This window comes from Sorex araneus, chromosome X (assembly GCF_027595985.1).
Source record: "Sorex araneus isolate mSorAra2 chromosome X, mSorAra2.pri, whole genome shotgun sequence".
NCBI lineage: Eukaryota > Metazoa > Chordata > Mammalia > Eulipotyphla > Soricidae > Sorex > Sorex araneus.
Genome location: NC_073313.1, coordinates 374292108 through 374305118, shown reverse-complemented (window position 1 = coordinate 374305118; position 13011 = coordinate 374292108). Strand labels below are relative to the sequence as shown.

The 13011-nt window shown below is 48.7% G+C and overlaps 2 non-coding genes across 2 annotated transcripts; one reads left to right on the top strand and one right to left on the bottom strand.

Moving 5' to 3' along the window:
* Positions 1-10785: 10785 nt before the first annotated feature.
* Positions 10786-10857, bottom strand: TRNAE-UUC (transfer RNA glutamic acid (anticodon UUC)). Its single transcript has one exon. It is a non-coding gene; the product is annotated as a tRNA-Glu (tRNA).
* A 1236-nt stretch (positions 10858-12093) lies between these two features.
* On the top strand, positions 12094-12167 carry TRNAN-GUU (transfer RNA asparagine (anticodon GUU)). Its single transcript has one exon. It is a non-coding gene; the product is annotated as a tRNA-Asn (tRNA).
* Positions 12168-13011: the final 844 nt, after the last annotated feature.

Genomic DNA, 13011 nt, shown 5'->3' with positions numbered 1-13011 from the left:
TTTGCCAGTCCTTCTCAAGCTTTTCCAGGAAATTGAAGAAACAGAAACCCTCCCAAACAGTTTCTATGAGGCTCATATCTCCCTATTACCAAAAGCAAACAAAGACACCACAAAAAAAGAAAACTACAGGCCAATATCCCTGATGAACACAGATGCGAAGATCCTCAACAAAATATTAGCAAATAGAATTCAACAACTCATCAAAAAGATCATACACCACGACCAAGTGGGATTCATCCCAGGGATGCAAGGATGGTTTAACATCCGGAAATCAATCAACATAATCCATCATATCAACAAAAGAAAAGATAAAAATCATATAATCATATCAATAGATGCAGAGAAAGCATTTGACAAGATCCAGCATCCGTTTATGATGAAAACACTCGCCAAAATGGGTATAGAAGGGACCTTCCTCAATATAGTCAAAGCCATTTATCACAAGTGTATGGCAAGCATTGTCCTCAATGGGGAAAAACTAAGAGCCTTCCCTCTGAGAACAGGGACGAGACAAGGATGCCCACTCTCTCCACTTCTGTTCAATAAAGTACTGGAAGTACTTGCAATAGCGATTAGGCAAGAAAAAGATATTAAGGGCATTCAGGTAGGAAAGGTTTCACTATTCGCAGATGATATGATACTATACCTAGAGAACCCTAAAACCTCTACCAAGAAACTCCTAGAAACAATAGAGTCGTATAGTAAAGTTGCAGACTATAGAATCAATACCCAAAAGTCCATTGCTTTCCTATATGCAAATAATGAGAGAGAAGAAAGTGACCTGAGAAAAGCAATCCCATTCACAATTGTGCCTCAAAAAATCAAGTACCTCAGAATCAGCTTAACAAAGGAGATAAAGGACTTGTATAATGAAAACTATAAAACACTACTTCAGGAAATAAAAGAGGACACAAGGAAATGGAAAGACATCCCCTGCTCATGGATTGGAAGAATTAATATTGTCAAAATGGCAATTCTCCCCAAAGCATTGTACAAATTCAATGCGATCCCTATAGGCATACCCTTGACATTCTTCAAAGAAATGGAGTAAGCGCTCCTTGTTGGAATATTTCCCCTTTTCCAGCTGCCTTCTGGAGTTTTGTCACAGAAACCTTTTGTCACAGAAACCTAGCTGATCTTTGACCCACAGATCTAAGGTGCTAGCCAGGCATGATTTGACTTTGTAGATTCCAGGCTCTGGCCCAGCCTAGTCTTTGGGATGTAAATTTCAGGTGCTGTCTAGTTTGTAATTGACATGTAGATTTCTTACTGCAGCCCAGCCTGGTCTTTGGGATGTAAATCTGAGTGCTTTCAGCCCAAAGAAGGCTTTGGTTTTGTTTTTGTATCTTCTTTGGGGGGGGGGGGGCGCTAGATTAAGGGCCTGCAGATACAAGAGAATTATGTTGCCTCAATGTTCTTCCTGTAAGATCTTTTGGTGCTTTTGGTGACGTCAATGTATTGCGCCCTTTGGAAGGGCCATGAGGAATAAAAGGGGTTCGGAGAGAAGGTGAGGGGGCGGAAAGTGTATAGAGGCGGAAAGTGTATAGAGGCGGGAAAGTGTATAGAGGCGGGAAAGTGTATAGAGGCAGAAAGTGTATAGAGGGCGGAAAGGTGTAGAGAGAGAAGATTGGAATAAACTGCAAGTGAGACCAACCATCATGGCTCCGTTCCTTCCTTCGCCTGCCACATCTTCGCCATCAACCTCCCCGGGGTGGGGGAAGTGGCCGGAGGCTACCGAACTCGGGTGGCGGGAGAGACGGCTGCTGCCCTAGGCCCTGTGCCTGGCTCGGTGCGGTGAGGCGTCCCTTCCCTCGCCCGCGCCCTTTTCTTTTTATTTTTATACACTCCTGAAATTCATATGGAACAATAAGCCCCCATGAATAGCTAAAGCAATCCTTGGGAAAAAGAAAATGGGAGGAATCAACCTCCCCAACTTCCAACTCTACTACAAAGCGGTAGTCATTAAAACAGCATGGTATTGGAACAAAGGCAGAGCTGCAGACCAATGGAATAGGATTGAATACTCTGACATACACCCCCAAATATATGATCATCTAATCTTTGATAAGGGAGCAAGAAATGTGAAGTGTAGCAAGGAAAGCATGTTTAACAAATTGTGCTGGCAAAACTGGACAGCTACATACAAAAAAAATGGGCTTAGACCTCCATCTATCACCATGTACAAAAATCAGATCAAAATGGATTAAAGACCTCAACATCAGACCAGAATCCCTAAGGTACATTGAAGATAAGGTCGGCAAAACCCTCCACGACATTGAAGCCAAAGGTATCTTCAAAGCTGACATGCCACTGACCAAGCAAGTGAAAACAAAGATAAATAAATGGGACTATCTCAAACTAAGAAGCTTCTGCAACTCAAAAGAAACAGTGACCAAAATACAAAGACAATCTACAGAATGGGAAAGGATATTTATGCAGTACCCATCCGATAAAGGGTTGATAACAAGGGTATTCAATGCACTGGTTGAACTCCACAAGAAGAAAACTGCCAACCCAATCAAAAAATGGGGTGATGAAATGAACAGAAACTTTTCCAAAGAAGAAATCCGAATGGCTGAGAGGCACATGAGAAAATGTTCAACATCACTAATTATCAGGGAGATGCAGATCAAAACAACAATGAGATATCATCTCACACCACAGAGACTGGCCCACATCCCAAAAAACAAAAGCAACCGGTGTTGGTGTGGATGTGGGGAGAAAGGGACTCTCCTTCACTGCTGGTGGGAATGCCGACTGGTTCAGCCCTTTTGGAAAACAATATGGATGATTCTCAAAAAGTTAGAAATTGAGCTCCCATTTGACCCAGCAATACCACTCCTGGGAATATATCCCGGAGAGGCAAAAAGGTATAGTAGAGATGACATCTGCATTTCCATGTTCATTGCCGCTCTGTTTACAATAGCCACAATATGGAAAAAACCAGAGTGCCCGAAAACAGATGATTGGCTAAAGAAACTCTGGTATATTTACACAATGGAATACTACGTAGCTGTCAGAAAACATGAAGTCATGAAATTTGCATATAAGTGGATCAACATGGAAAGTGTCATGCTGAGTGAAATGAGTCAGAAAGAAAGAGACAGACATAGAAAGATCGCACTCATATGTGGAATATAAAGTAGCTGAGAGGTACAAACTTACAATGTTGCGATTCCTGGCAGACATTTCTCTGGACTTAGTTACTGAAATACTAAAATACAGAAATCCAAAACTATGCTGCTGCTAGTGCGGCCTCCTGACCTCCTATCTCTTCATTCTCAGCAATGGAAAACAAATTACCAAATGCTTTCTTTTCAGCAGATCGACTTTAGGGGGGAGAAACTCCAAATCTATAATAGTGAATTTTTTTTGTTTAAATATTGAATGTAATCAAAGTAAAGTGAAAGTGAAGTGAAATTTACCAGTTACACATGCGGGGTGGGGGACTGGGGAGGTGGGGGGAAGCGGGGAGGTATATCGTGATTCTTGGTGGTGGAATATGTGCACTGATGAAGGGATGGGTGTTTGAGCATTGTATAACTGAGACTTTAACCTGAACGCTTTGTAACTTTCCACATGGTGAATTAATAAAAGAATAAAAAAAAATAATTACATTAAAAAAATAAAGTGGAGGTTGTGTTACATGGGGGTGGTGGAGGTGATGGCAGACATCCTGTAAATAGAGAAACTTCTATTTAGTCTCCAAAGTCACCAGAATTAGTCTTTTGTTCTGGGCATCTCTAGAAATTTGGGCATTTCATTGTTCCCAGCTCATTGTTCATGGTCTTTCCTGGCTATGCTGGGGATCCGTGTGGTGCCCAGGAGTGAACCCTGTCTTCCAGCATATAAAGCAATCTCTCCAGCCTGTGAAGCTCTATGACCACTTGTTGGGGAAATTTTAGGGTAAATTGGGTTACATGAGTCATTATCCTATGACTGAAAATAACTGCTACTGCTACTCTTAAAAACAGGCTTATTAGTTCCAGGAGATGGTTTAAAGGGTTAACTAACATGCATTGTCTGCTGGAGGCCCCAGTTCCATCCCTGGCACCAGATGGTTCCAGAGTACTAATCTGGGTCTGATCCTGTTAGATCAGGAAAAACACAAAGGCCTGTTCTCAGAACAGTCTTGAAGGGAACTTGCTGTACCTGTTCTCAGAATAGGGATTGAGTAATTATGCCATAATTGTTCTGCAGCTTGAGGGCATGCTTCGATAACTGCTATCCTCTCTTCCTTCTGTAATCTGTTTGCTTGCTTGTTGATATTCCATGATGTGGTTTTGCCCTACAAAACCCTCTTTTTGCCCTCAGGTCCCTGCAACCCTTGCTCTTGGGTTCAGCAGCCCCTGCAGGTTAATAAAAGATCTTCAATTCAGCAAATTACAAATTGTAATCTCTCAGCCTATAAAAATCCAATAACTTCCCTCTTCCCCAAATCTATACAAACAGTTCCTCAAGGCATTGAAATTCCACTGTTACATAGTGTTTCTTCTGGATCTCTCATTTCAGTGGGATGGAAACATGAGAAGAACCAAGGCAAACATCCTCAAAATTTTCTTGGAAGACATTTCTAATAAACAGGATAATAAAATATGTCAAACAAAGAAAACATTAACTAAGATAGAGGAAAACTATACATATTATTAGTTATCTAGTTTTAAGTCATAGAGAACTTTTGTCCTCTTTTTGTCTTCTTAGAGAGTGGGACAGGTGAGTAGATAGGGAATGAACAGCAATGAATTTCTGGAAAGTAGTAAAACAAGTAGCCTCAAGACTGCAAAAGCCCACCTTGTGAACACAGGAATTAAAGCCTGATAGGACCTTTACTTGGCACAAGCACAGACCCAGAGAAGGCTGGACCCCTCCCCAAGAGAAGCTCCAGCAGGAACAAAGGTCAGAAAAGGAATTATTTAAAAAATCCCATCAATTTATCCAACTTACTCAACCCTTTGGCAATCACCCTAGCAATAAACTCTTACCTAGGTAGAAAGCCTAGGAGGGCAGCTTGGGAGAAACCCTATATAAGTCAACTTGAACAGAGGAGGCATGTGTATATGCTGCCCTAGCCCATGTGATGCTTGTGCCCTTAAGCTGCTGGAGTGCATGTGGTGCCCCAGCATATGTGTCACCCACATCTCCCCTCCTGAGATGTGTACTTCTTATTCTTTCATATCTAGTACTGGGGTGTGTACTGGAGCTCTCCGCCTTTGGAGAAGCCTGTGTTCTCTCTTGAGAATGTTAGTGTCTTTTTCCTCCTCTCTCTCCTTCCTCAAAAACTCCAAATAAAATCCTTTCCCCCCCCCTCCCCATTGCTCATCTCCTCCTGAAATTATTTTCTGAGAGAAAGGTGAAGGACCCAAAAGGTCAGGATAAGGTCTAGGACTGACTTTCCTTTCCTGCAAAGAGCAATTCTGCACCCAGCCTGAGTCCAGGGCTTCTGGAGAAATCAGGTGGTGGGGATTAATTTCCAAGCAACACAGAACAAGCAGATGTCAGGTGAGGCTGGGTGACTGCCTAGTGGGGCTGGTGGGAAGTGAGATCCGTGCCACGCAGGGGCTCACTGTAGACTTCATTAGTCCTAGGTTTCCCAGCAATTTGGGGGGGGGGGAACAGAAGTAGATAGAAAGTGGGAGATCCCCTTCTCAAGGCCATCTCTCTCCACTTACTCCACTTGTCACCCAGAGATCACATTGGCACCAATAAGATAATCTTGTTTTATCTCTGCCCTCACTAGATGTTTAAATTTGGTTACATACACCATAGCACAACAATACAGTCACAAGCTTGAGTTTCTATTTTTGAACTTCTATAAAATTAATGTTTTGGGGTTTTCACATTGTTTGGGGGTTCTCTGGCATCCAAACTAATAGTTTTATTCTACCTGTAATACAAAGAATTGCCAACTAGCCACAGAATATTTTAAAATAGAAATTGCTACTTGTTGGGTAAAGGTATTCAGTGTGTGCTCATCTCTTTGAACTCTCTCCTTGGCCTCCTTACTGGTGAAATATTTAAAGCATTTCAGGTATAGTCAAATATTATTCACTATACTAGAAATAAAGGGATAGAGACATAAAATTAATGTTCCATAAATTAGAAATATGACAATCTAGAAGTAAAACAGAATGGCTAAATGATTACCAAATTTTGCCAATAAAAGGACAACATCACAAATTTGACTTTAGGAGCCACAGACATACACAAGGGACATGCTTTAGCAGTAGAGTACATGGCATACAGAATACCACAAAAAAAAATGAACAAGCAAGTTTCTAAATAAATGAAAAATGAAAATCAGGTTTTAAAACCCTGAGCCTGGTATATAGCTGAAAAGCTAGTGCAAATGCAGACAGGAGGCACACATTCTACCCCCTGGAAGGCATGGTCCCTCAGCACCACCTGGAGAGACCCCCAAGCACCGCAAAAGGAATAGTCTTCAAGAACTATTGAGTGGGGCCTCAGATGCCACCCCAAAGTTTTTCCAGGTTGGGGGGTGTGTGGCTCAGCAGTAGAGATTTTGCATTGCATGTGTGAGGCTGTGATTTGATCCCCAAGCACCACACAAGGCCAGTGCAGGGTATTGGGGAGATGGTAAAGGATTCAGTTCCTTACAAATCTAATCTTGCATGCAGCTGATTCCAGTTGGATCCCTGACATTAACAAAAGAAAAAGAAAAAGAAAAAGGAAAAGAAGAGATTGTTGTGGACAGAAGCTCACCTAGCATTTTAAAGTCCCACCTGGAAGCGTCAGGGGGAAGAGCTCAAACTGCCAGGATTGCTTACAGGCGTGAGCACAGAGGCTATCCTGGTAGCCAACTGGTCAGGACTCCTGGTAAGAAGATGCAACTGGAGCCTCAGAGGCACTTAGGGGCAGACTGGGGTGCAGGACCATTTAAGAGCACAGGGAAAGGTCTAGGTGCAGGACAGATGAGAGGAATGAAGCTGGCTTATTGCCTCAAGGAAAGGTACCTGGCTAAAAGACACAGATGGAGTTCTCTGGAACCAAGGAAAGGCTTTCAAGAAAATAGAGAAACAAGCACATCCCATATGATGAGTGGCTTCGGGAAACCCTGAGAGGAATAGATACCCCACATTTTCAGTCAACAGACCAGGGGTGCACAGGTGACCTGACTGTGGAGAAACTTGGGACAGAGAAAACACTACTCTGTATAACAGAAGCACCTGTGAGAGAGACTTTGGCCTACTTTCCACAGGAATGAGGTCACCAACCACCACAGGACCACTCACATGCCTGCACAGGCCCTGCCCTGCTCTGGTCTAAGCCTGCTTGCCTTCCTCCTCACCGGCCTGCCACCCACCTGTTTTGCACACTCCCAGGTGGGACCTGCACAGGCCTGTGTCCTGAAGGGCAAAACACACCATCAAGAGCCTGTGTCACTACCAAAGCCAAAATCCCCTTGGGGTCCACACATCCTCATCTCATCACCCCCCCCCGCCCCGCCCACTTCATCCCTTGGCCCTGTGACCTCTCAGAAACAAAGAATGTGATTGCCAGGGTCTGGGAGAGGATGGAAAACATAGGAGTCTCAGTGGGGAGATATCAAGTCATCCTAGGATGGATGGTGGAAAATTTTTGCATCACTGTAAAAAACTAAAAAACGCCGAGGGGCGCGAGCACTCGTGGGCTCTCTGGGCGGCTCTGTCTCACCGCCCGCGTCCGGTACCCCAGAACCGCTGTGTGTGCTGTCGGTCGAGGGCAGGCAACGGAAGGAAGAAGGAAGAAGGCCAAACTGGTTGCTCGATCCGTTTATTTCATTCTCTCTCTCCGCTTCTCTCCCGCTCTCCTGGATCTCTCCCCGTGGATCTGCCCTGTGGATCTGGCCCCATGGATCTGGGCCCCCAACCCACTCTTCCAGCCTAGTTCAATCTCCACAGCATCAGGGGGTTGGGGCATACACATAGGTGTGGTCACCCTCAATAGGGTAAGGTCCTTTTCCTTAGGGGATGCTTCTCCTAGGACTTAATTCTCTTTCAGCAGGAGGATCCACCCAAGGGCAGAGTCCCATGAATGTGTTTCTCTTCTCCTCAGCCAGCAAACATATAAGAATTCATAATATTAATTATTTTGTATGGACACAATAAGAGATGCATTAAAGCTTATAGAATTGCTCTCCTGGGGCCATCTCAATCTCAGACTACAGTGCTAAGGCCAAATCAGTCTTTCCTATCCCTGGCAGGGTCCCAGTCTCATAATTACTATTGGATCATGACAGCATTTGTCTATGATCAAGCTCTTAACTTATAGTTAAGAATTAGGCACTTTGGCCAGGCCCATCTCGATGCCAGGGTAGCACATAACTCACCGCTTGCCCTGGATCCTTCCCATCCCACGTCGGGGACCCTACTTTGGGGTGCTAGGAACTGAGGGCAACTGAGGCTTAAGTGGAGAAAGCAGAGGCCCGGGAGGGAATAATATTCGAGGCCAATTAATTCCCAAGTTATAAAAACATAATATTGTCTTCTTGTGTCTATACAAAACAGACATAGCTTTAAAGTAAATTATTCAAAAGGCACAAGAAGAGGAGAAAGGCAATATTAACTTATATAATATAAATTCAGTATCCTAGAAAGGTCTGACCTTGCAAATTAGCAGTCAGATTAAGGGAAAGCCGCGGATTAACTGTTTTGGGGAAGAGAACATGGAGAAGTGATTACAGCTAAACAAAGGGATGGGAGAGATTCGGGAACACCTTGATGGGTGTGACTGGGGTAAGCCTAAACTCTGGGTAAAACCGGGACAAGCTACTTGTGGCAAGGAGGGAAAGGACAAAGTAATGTCATCCTACACATCACTGTCAGTGCAATCAATGAATCAGAAACAGGCCAGAGAGATAGCACAGCTGGTAAGATGCTTGTCTTGCATGCAGCCAACCAGGGTTCTAGTCCTGGCAGACATTCCATAAGGCCCCCTGAGCACCACCAGGAGTGGCTCCAGAGTGCAGAGCCAGGAATAAAGCCTGAGCATTGCTAGGTTTAGTCCAAAACCCAACACACACACACACACACACACACACACACACACACACACACACACACACACACACACATTTAGTTCAATGGCCAGGGAGATATTTCATGGACTGGAGCATTGGCACTTCATTTTTGTTTGTTTGTTTTATTTCAACTTTAGGTATTTTAATTATTCTGTTTTTATCAATACTATTTCTTAAATTTATTTTAACCGTATTTATTCTAACATTCTAGATTTCATTTTATAAATGTTTCATATTTTCTATATTTTATTCTAACTTTCTACATTTTACTTTTTTATGCTACATTTTAAACATTTCTATATTCTACTTTAAAAATTGTTTACCAAATTTCCTATATTTGACACCATGATTCAGTTATTCACAGAGTCCCACCACCAGTGTCAACACCCCTACATCAGGGTCCCCAGTTCCCTTCGCCATCCACTCCCAGCCCTACACCCCCAGCCTTCCTCTAACAGGTACATTTTTGGCATTTTTTTGTTTTGTTTTAAGGCCACACTCAGTGAGACATAGGAGTTGCTCCTGGCTGGGCACTCAGGAATATATTCCTGGGGGTGCCCAGGATCAAACCCAGGTCGCTGGAGTGCAAGGTAAACACCCTACTTACTGTGCCATCGCTCCAATACCCTTGATGGGAATGCTTTAAAGTTTGGTTGTATGGTTTGGGCCTTCTGCTCTCATTGTCATTGATTCTGGGGCTTATGGCTATGCCACTCCTCAATACCACTGACTTGTTTTTCTATTTTTCATTTTAATTTTAAATTTTGTTTTGTTTTGGGGCCACACCTAGTGTGCTCAGGGTCCTCCTCCTGACTCTTCTCCTGGTGGTTCCACATGGCATCGGGGGATCAAACCTGGTCAACAACAGCACCCAAAGCCAGCCGGAGCCGCAGTGCTATCTTTCCAGCCCTCCTTTTACTTCTCTGGGTGGGGCGGGAAATTCAGGCCACACCCTGCAGTGCTCAGTGGCTACTCCTGGCTCTGGGCTCTGGGCTCTCTTCAGGGGATGCTGGGTGACCCTCGGGCACCCACCGGGACCACTCTACGTTCCTCTGCCACGGGATTGGGGTCTCCGGTGCAGGAGCCCTGACTCAGGGTAGGAACTGGGCGAGATCCCGAGGCAAGGGCTGGGGTGTGAGAAGCCACCACGTCACTCTGTCCAGGAGAGGGCCCCGGGCTGGCTCGCTGAGTGTCCACCCGCTGTCCCAGAAGTCCCGGTGAGCTCCCCTTGGTGTGTCGTCTGCTCTGCCCGCTGCCTGGCCCACTCCCTCTTTTTTGAAAGTATTTCCAGGTGGGGAATCACAAAGCCTGGCTCGTTGAAATGACCTCGTTCTCCCACCTGATTGAAGTCCTGTCGGGTGGTCTGAGATCTCTTCTGGGTCGTACAAAAAGTTCCCGAGGGGCGCAGCCACCGGCTCCTGGTGACTACGGAGGAAGCCAAGCTACACCGGCCTTAAGAATTCTGTCGTCCCGACTTTTGCTGGGGTAACCCGCGCCACATCCCGGAAGCGGGGCACGGGACGACTCGGTTCCTTGGGCCCCTGGGCCCTGTGGGCCCCTTCCCCGCTGACCCCGCCGCGACCGGGGCGGCCCTGCGGGGCCGGGGGGCGCGGGCGCTGGCACCCTCTGCGTGGGGCAGAGAGGGGGCTCGGAGGCCCAGAGGCGCACCCCGCTTCCGGGGGCGGGAAGAAGGGAGCGGGGCCCAAAGCCTTCGTTGCGGGTCTGAGGCTATGGGCGCCCAGGTGCGTCTGCTGAGGTGCCAAAAGACGTTCCCTGGCCGGGAATCGAACCCGGGCCGCGGCGGTGAAAGCGCCGAATCCTAACCACTAGACCACCAGGGAAGACGGCTGGTCTCCGTCTCCTGACCCGCACCCACTGTATTGTTTCCTAGCGCACCGACCCTTCGGGGGCACGACAGGCACGAGGCGCGGGCGGGGCGACCCAGGGTGGGAGCCCTCGATTTCGCATCCTCAGAGGCTTCTGGCCCGTGAGCGCCCAGACGGCGTCAGGACGGGCTTTCCGTGATCCCTCCACGCCCGAATTCTGCGGACGCTCTTGGCCCGCAGACACTTACTCCCTGCCCCCTGGACTTCGGACACGCCCAGGCTGCGGGACAACGGGAAGCCAGTCCACCCTTCGCGCTTTGCTCCAGAGCCCTGGGGAGAAAGGCGCGCCGCGGCCCGAGTGCCAGGGCTTAAGTTCCCACCCGGGCCCCTCGGGCCGCCACTAGAGGCCGGAGTCCGGCGCGGCCACAGCTTCCGTCCTCGCCCTTCCCCCTGGGGCCGCGGGTCTCGGCACAAGTTCCTGAGACTCCGTCCTGTCCCTCTGTCCCTTCCCAGTCCCGGGCCGCCCCTCCCGCTGCTTCCTGCACTTCCCAGCGCCGCAGGAGGGGCGCACCGGGGGGGGGGGGGACCGCCCGCGGCGCGCGGGGCCGGCATCCCACGCGGCCGTGGTCGTCCCGCAGCCCTGGCCTCGCGCAGGTCTCCGCGCACGGCTCCCGTGCCCCGCACACGGCTCCCCCGTGCCCCGCGCAGGCCCCCGCACACGGCTCCCCCGTGCCCCGCGCAGGCCCCCGCACACGGCTCCCGTGCCCCGCACACGACTCCCGTGTCCCGCACACGCCTCCGCGCACGGCTCCCGTGCCCCGCACACGGCTCCGCACACGGCTCCCGTGCCCCGCGCAGGCCTCCGCACACGGCTCCCGTGCCCCGCGCACGGCTCCCGTGCCCCGCACACGGCTCCGCACACGGCTCCCGTGTCCCGCACACGGCTCCGCGCACGGCTCCCGTGCCCCGCGCAGGCCTCCGCACACGGCTCCCGTGCCCCGCACACGGCTCCGCACACGGCTCCCGTGCCCCGCACACGGCTCCCGTGCCCCGCACACGGCTCCGCACACGGCTCCCGTGCCCCGCACACGGCTCCGCGCACGGCTCCCGTGTCCCGCACACGGCTCCGCGCACGGCTCCCGTGCCCAGTGCGGGGCCAGTCGCCACCGCCTGGCGGTGAGTGCGAACGCCGGCCCGCAGCTCCGCCTAGCAGGGAAGGCTCGCTAGACGCAGGGGGCGCACTACCCGTAGGTCTCTGTGGCGCAATCGGTTAGCGCGTTCGGCTGTTAACCGAAAGGTTGGTGGTTCGAGCCCACCCAGGGACGAGGTGGTAACTTTTACTGTGGAGACTTACATCAGAATTTCATTCCTCCCCGAAAAATGACTAAGAGACTTGGTTCACTAACCCCCACCCCCGTATTTTTCAGTTGACTCAGTTTTATGAATTCAGAACCTTCACTGTAAAGGAGGCCCTTGTACCCATTGTCTCTGCTCAGCGCTCTACTCTTGACGTATGTTTCAAACTCCCATCCTTCTCTATTCCTGTTGCTTAGGGCTGTTCAATGCTGTAAAACAGTGACATACTAAGAAGCAGTTTGTCTCTGTTTCCATGAGATGTAATTTTTGTTGTCCTACATCCAGATACACACGCATCAGATTTCTGCTTCACCAGGAAGCCTCTGCAGGTGCCTGTGGCCTGAGGCTCTGGCTGTTGGATTCCTTTAGTATTTGCATACCCACCGATACCCTTATGTGCCTCCATGAAGCTCTGGGTGCTTCCCTCCTCCTCCTGTGCACTGCCCCAGACACAGCCTTTATTTTTGCTTTCTGGGTGTGCCGTCCTCTTCCTCTGGCCTCTTTGCAGATGGCTTCTTTACCCCTGGATTTGTGTGACTGCGTTTTGATGGGATTAGGTGAGACTTTTCCTCACAGGCTGTCTGGTCGGCACCACTGGGGGACTGGAATCAATCTAAGACTTCACTCAGGCAGGAGGGGAACAGGGTCAGGCTCCCGAAGGGGCAGGAGGGACCCTTGGAGAGGAGCAATGGTGTGTGTTTGGGATGGGATGGTTTGGAGTGAGGTGCAGAAGGCAAGGGGCCACAGGTGCCAGAGCCAGGACCTGGCACTCTCCAAAGGAGCGGCAAATAGAAAGAAAGAGGGAGAAGTTCA